Here is a 5,000-nt window from a genome sequence, read left to right as displayed (position 1 = left end):
CCAAGCTGCTGGTGGTGAGCTGGTCTGTTGCTGCTTGTGCTGGGCCCTAAAGAAAGGGCGGTCTGAGGCTGTGTGTAAGTGCAGGTGAAGCGATTGCGAGGCTGGTGCAAAACAGGGTGTGTGCTTGGCCCTCTGTAAGAAGTTTGTGAAGGAGGGTAGTTTGTTAACAGAAGAGTGCACGTGTGTTGGAGAGCAGCAGGCTCCAGACCGGCAGGCATTCTCAACACAAGAGACCTGAAACAGGAGTGTGTTCTGCCTACGGCCATACCACCCTGCATGTGTCTGATCTCAGAAGCTAAGCAACGTCGGGCCTGGTTAGTACTTGGATGGGAGACCGCCTCGGAATGCCAGGTGCTGTAGGCGTTTTGCCTCTTGCAGACAGTAGGTGGTGCACGTCTTAGAACAATTGCATAGATTCCTCTCTAATGTTAATTTTTATTTATTATTTCTTCTACTCTTTTTTCCTTTCTTAAATAAATAAAAAAACTGCAATAACACTAAAATACACTCTTTCTGAAGGAAAATTGATAATTTTTCTGCACTTCACACTCACCCCAAGCTGCTGGTGGTGAGCTGGTCTGTTGCTGCTTGTGCTGGGCCCTAAAGAAAGGACAGTCTGAGACTGTGTGTAAGTGCAGATGAAACGATTGCGAGGCTGGTGCAAAACAGGGTGTGCGATTGGCCCTCTGTAAGAAGTTTGTGAAGGAGGGCAGTTTGTGAACAGAAGAGTGCAGGTGTGTTTGAGAGCAGCAGGCTCCAGACCGGCGGGCTGTCTCAACACAAGAGGCCTGAAACAGGAGTGTGTTCTGCTTTCGGCCATACCACCCTGAATGCGCCTGATCTCGTCTGATCTCAGAAGCTAAGCAGCGTCGGGCCTAGTTAGTACTTGGATGCGAGACTACCTGGGAATACCAGGTGCTGTAGGCATTTTGCCTCTTGCAGACAGTAGGTGGTGCACGTCTTAGAACAAATGCATAGAGTCCTCTCTAATGTTACTTTTCATTTATTATTTCTTCTACTCTTTTTTCCTTTCTTCAAATAAATAAAAAAACAGCAATAACCCTAAAATACACTCTTTCTGAAGGAAAATTGAGAATCTTTCTGCACTTCACACTCACCCCAAGCTGCTGGTGGTGAGCTGGTCTGTTGCTGCTTGTGCTGGGCCCTAAAGAAAGGGCTGTCTGAGACTGTGTGTAAGTGCAGATGAAGCGATTGTGAGGCTGGTGCAAAACAGGGTGTGCGATTGGCCCTCTGTAAGAAGTTTGTGAAGGAGGGCAGTTTGTGAACAGTAGAGTGCAGGTGTGTTTGAGAGCAGCAGGCTCCAGACCGGTGGGTTGTCTCAACACAAGAGGCCTGAAACAGGAGTGCATTCAATCTATGGCCATACCACCCTGAATGCGCCTGATCTCGTCTGATATCAAAAGCTAAGCAGCGTCGGGCCTGGTTAGTACTTGGATGGGAGACTGCCTGGGAATACCAGGTGCTGTAGGCATTTTGCCTCTTGCAGACAGTAGGTGGTGCACGTCTTAGAACAAATGCATAGAGTACTCTCTAATGTTAATTTTCATTTATTATTTCCTCTACTCTTTTTTCCTTTCTTAAAATAAATGAAAAACAGCAATAACACTAAAATACACTCTTTCTGAAGGAAAATTGAGAATTTTTCTGTACTTCACACTCACCCCAAGCTGCTGGTGGTGAGCTGGTCTGTTGCTGCTTGTGCTGGGACCTAAAGAAAGGGCAGTCTGAGACTGTGTGTAAGTGCAGATGAAGCGATTGTGAGGCTGGTGCAAAACAGGGTGTGCGATTGGACCTCTGTAAGAAGATTGTGAAGGAGGGTAGTTTGTGAACAGAAGAGTGCACGTGTGTTTGAGACCAGAAGGCTCCAGACCGGCGGGCAGTCTCAACACAAGAGACCTGAAACAGGAGCGTGTTCTGCCTACGGCCATATCACCCTGAATGCGCCTGATCTCGTCTGATTTCAGAAGCTAAGCAGCGTCGGGCCTGGTTAGTACTTGGATGGGAGACTTCCTGGGAATGCCAGGTGCTGTAGGCATTTTGCCTCTTGCAGACTGTAGGTGGTGCACGTCTTAGAACAATTGCACAGATTCCTCTCTAATGTTAATTTTCATTTATTATTTCTTCTACTCTTTTTTCCTTTCTTAAAATAAATAAAAAAACAGCAATAACACTAAAATACACTCTTTCTGAAGGAAAATTGATAATTTTTCTGCACTTCACACTCACCCCAAGCTGCTGGTGGTGAGCTGGTCTGTTGCTGCTTGTGCTGGGCCCTAAAGAAAGGGCAGTCTGAGACTGTGTGTAAGTGCAGATGAAGCGATTGTGAGGCTGGTGCAAAACAGGGTGTGCGATTGGCCCTCTGTAAGAAGTTTGTGAAGGAGAGCAGTTTGTGAACAGAAGAGTGCAGGTGTGTTTGAGAGCAGCTAGCTCCAGACCGGCGGGCTGTCTCAACACAAGAGGCCTGAAACAGGAGTGTATTCTGCCTACGGCCATACCACCCTGAATGCGTCTGATCTCAGAAGCTAAGCAGAGTTGGAGCTGGATAGTACTTGGATGGGAGACTGCCTGGGAATACCAGGTGCTGTAGGCATTTTGCCTCTTGCAGACAGTAGGTGGTGCACGTCTTAAAACAAATGCATAGAGTCCTCTCTAATGTTACTTTTCATTTATTATTTCTTCTACTCTTTTTTCCTTTCTTAAAATAAATAAAAAAACAGCAATAACACTAAAATACACTCTTTCTGAAGGACAATTGAGAATCTTTCTGCACTTCACACTCACCCCAAGCTGCTGGTGGTGAGCTGGTCTGTTGCTGCTTGTGCTGGGCCCTAAAGAAAGGGCAGTCTGAGACTGTGTGTAAGTGCAGATGAAGCGATTGTGAGGCTGGTGCAAAACAGGGTGTGCGATTGGCCCTCTGTAAGAAGTTTGTGAAGGAGGGCAGTTTGTGAACAGTAGAGTGCAGGTGTGTTTGAGAGCAGCAGGCTCCAGACCGGCGGGGTGTCTCAACACAAGAGGCCTGAAACAGGAGTGTATTCTGCCTATGGCCATACCACCCTGAATGTGCCTGATCTTGTCTGATCTCAGAAGCTAAGCAGAGTCGGGCCTGGTTAGTACTTGGATGGGAGACTGCCTGGGAATACCAGGTGCTGTAGGCATTTTGCCTCTTGCAGACAGTAGGTGGTGCACGTCTTAGAACAAATGCATAGAGTCCTCTCTAATGTTAATTTTCATTTATTATTTCTTCTACTCTTTTTTCTTTTCTTAAAATAAATTAAAAAACAGCAATAACACTAAAATACACTCTTTCTGAAGGAAAATTGAGAATTTTTCTGCACTTCACTCTCACCCCAAGCTGCTGGTGGTGAGCTGGTCTGTTGCTGCTTGTGCTGGGCCCTAAAGAAAGGGCGGTCTGAGGCTGTGTGTAAGTGCAGGTGAAGCGATTGCGAGGCTGGTGCAAAACAGGGTGTGTGCTTGGCCCTCTGTAAGAAGTTTGTGAAGGAGGGTAGTTTGTTAACAGAAGAGTGCACGTGTGTTGGAGAGCAGCAGGCTCCAGACCGGCAGGCATTCTCAACACAAGAGACCTGAAACAGGAGTGTGTTCTGCCTACGGCCATACCACCCTGCATGTGTCTGATCTCAGAAGCTAAGCAATGTCGGGCCTGGTTAGTACTTGGATGGGAGACCGCCTCGGAATGCCAGGTGCTGTAGGCGTTTTGCCTCTTGCAGACAGTAGGTGGTGCACGTCTTAGAACAATTGCATAGATTCCTCTCTAATGTTAATTTTTATTTATTATTTCTTCTACTCTTTTTTCCTTTCTGAAATAAATAAAAAAACTGCAATAACACTAAAATACACTCTTTCTGAAGGAAAATTGATAATTTTTCTGCACTTCACACTCACCCCAAGCTGCTGGTGGTGAGCTGGTCTGTTGCTGCTTGTGCTGGGCCCTAAAGAAAGGACAGTCTGAGACTGTGTGTAAGTGCAGATGAAACGATTGCGAGGCTGGTGCAAAACAGGGTGTGCGATTGGCCCTCTGTAAGAAGTTTGTGAAGGAGGGCAGTTTGTGAACAGAAGAGTGCAGGTGTGTTTGAGAGCAGCAGGCTCCAGACCGGCGGGCTGTCTCAACACAAGAGGCCTGAAACAGGAGTGTGTTCTGCTTTCGGCCATACCACCCTGAATGCGCCTGATCTCGTCTGATCTCAGAAGCTAAGCAGCGTCGGGCCTAGTTAGTACTTGGATGCGAGACTACCTGGGAATACCAGGTGCTGTAGGCATTTTGCCTCTTGCAGACAGTAGGTGGTGCACGTCTTAGAACAAATGCATAGAGTCCTCTCTAATGTTACTTTTCATTTATTATTTCTTCTACTCTTTTTTCCTTTCTTCAAATAAATAAAAAAACAGCAATAACCCTAAAATACACTCTTTCTGAAGGAAAATTGAGAATCTTTCTGCACTTCACACTCACCCCAAGCTGCTGGTGGTGAGCTGGTCTGTTGCTGCTTGTGCTGGGCCCTAAAGAAAGGGCTGTCTGAGACTGTGTGTAAGTGCAGATGAAGCGATTGTGAGGCTGGTGCAAAACAGGGTGTGTGCTTGGCCCTCTGTAAGAAGTTTGTGAATGAGGGCAGTTTGTGAACAGTAGAGTGCAGGTGTGTTTGAGAGCAGCAGGCTCAAGACCGGTGGGTTGTCTCAACACAAGATGCCTGAAACAGGAGTGTATTCTGCCTACGGCCATACCACCCTGAATGCCCCTCGTCTCAGAAGCTAAGCAGCGTCGGGCCTGGTTAGTACTTGGATGGGAGTCTGCCTGGGAATATCAGGTGCTGTAGGCATTTTGCCTCTTGAAGACAGTAGGTGGTGTACGTCTTAGAACAAATGCATAGAGTCCTCTCTAATGTTACTTTTCATTTATTATTTTTTCTACTCTTTTTTCCTTTCTTCAAATAAATAAAAAAAAAGCAATAACACTAAAATACACTCTT

At 46.4% G+C, this 5,000-nt stretch overlaps 2 non-coding genes and 7 pseudogenes across 2 annotated transcripts; all 9 read left to right on the top strand.

Annotated features, from left to right (window-relative positions):
* The first annotated feature begins 254 nt into the window (after window positions 1–254).
* Window positions 255–363, top strand: LOC138252086 (5S ribosomal RNA; annotated as a pseudogene).
* Window positions 364–808: 445 nt separating this feature from the next.
* On the top strand, window positions 809–927 carry LOC138256443 (5S ribosomal RNA; annotated as a pseudogene).
* Window positions 928–1,373: 446 nt separating this feature from the next.
* On the top strand, window positions 1,374–1,492 carry LOC138255994 (5S ribosomal RNA; annotated as a pseudogene).
* Window positions 1,493–1,937: 445 nt separating this feature from the next.
* LOC138254357 (5S ribosomal RNA) lies at window positions 1,938–2,056 on the top strand. Its single transcript, XR_011197026.1, has one exon. It is a non-coding gene; the product is annotated as a 5S ribosomal RNA (ribosomal RNA).
* A 446-nt stretch (window positions 2,057–2,502) lies between these two features.
* Window positions 2,503–2,611, top strand: LOC138251901 (5S ribosomal RNA; annotated as a pseudogene).
* A 446-nt stretch (window positions 2,612–3,057) lies between these two features.
* On the top strand, window positions 3,058–3,176 carry LOC138254152 (5S ribosomal RNA). The gene has a single exon (XR_011196825.1). It is a non-coding gene; the product is annotated as a 5S ribosomal RNA (ribosomal RNA).
* A 446-nt stretch (window positions 3,177–3,622) lies between these two features.
* On the top strand, window positions 3,623–3,731 carry LOC138252052 (5S ribosomal RNA; annotated as a pseudogene).
* Window positions 3,732–4,176: 445 nt separating this feature from the next.
* On the top strand, window positions 4,177–4,295 carry LOC138256442 (5S ribosomal RNA; annotated as a pseudogene).
* Window positions 4,296–4,741: 446 nt separating this feature from the next.
* Window positions 4,742–4,850, top strand: LOC138252170 (5S ribosomal RNA; annotated as a pseudogene).
* The last annotated feature ends 150 nt before the right edge of the window (window positions 4,851–5,000 follow it).

The sequence above is a fragment of the Pleurodeles waltl genome, chromosome 8 (assembly GCF_031143425.1).
Source record: "Pleurodeles waltl isolate 20211129_DDA chromosome 8, aPleWal1.hap1.20221129, whole genome shotgun sequence".
NCBI classification, from domain to species: domain Eukaryota; kingdom Metazoa; phylum Chordata; class Amphibia; order Caudata; family Salamandridae; genus Pleurodeles; species Pleurodeles waltl.
Note: the sequence above shows the minus strand (reverse complement) of the source record. Positions and strands in the feature narration are given on the sequence as shown.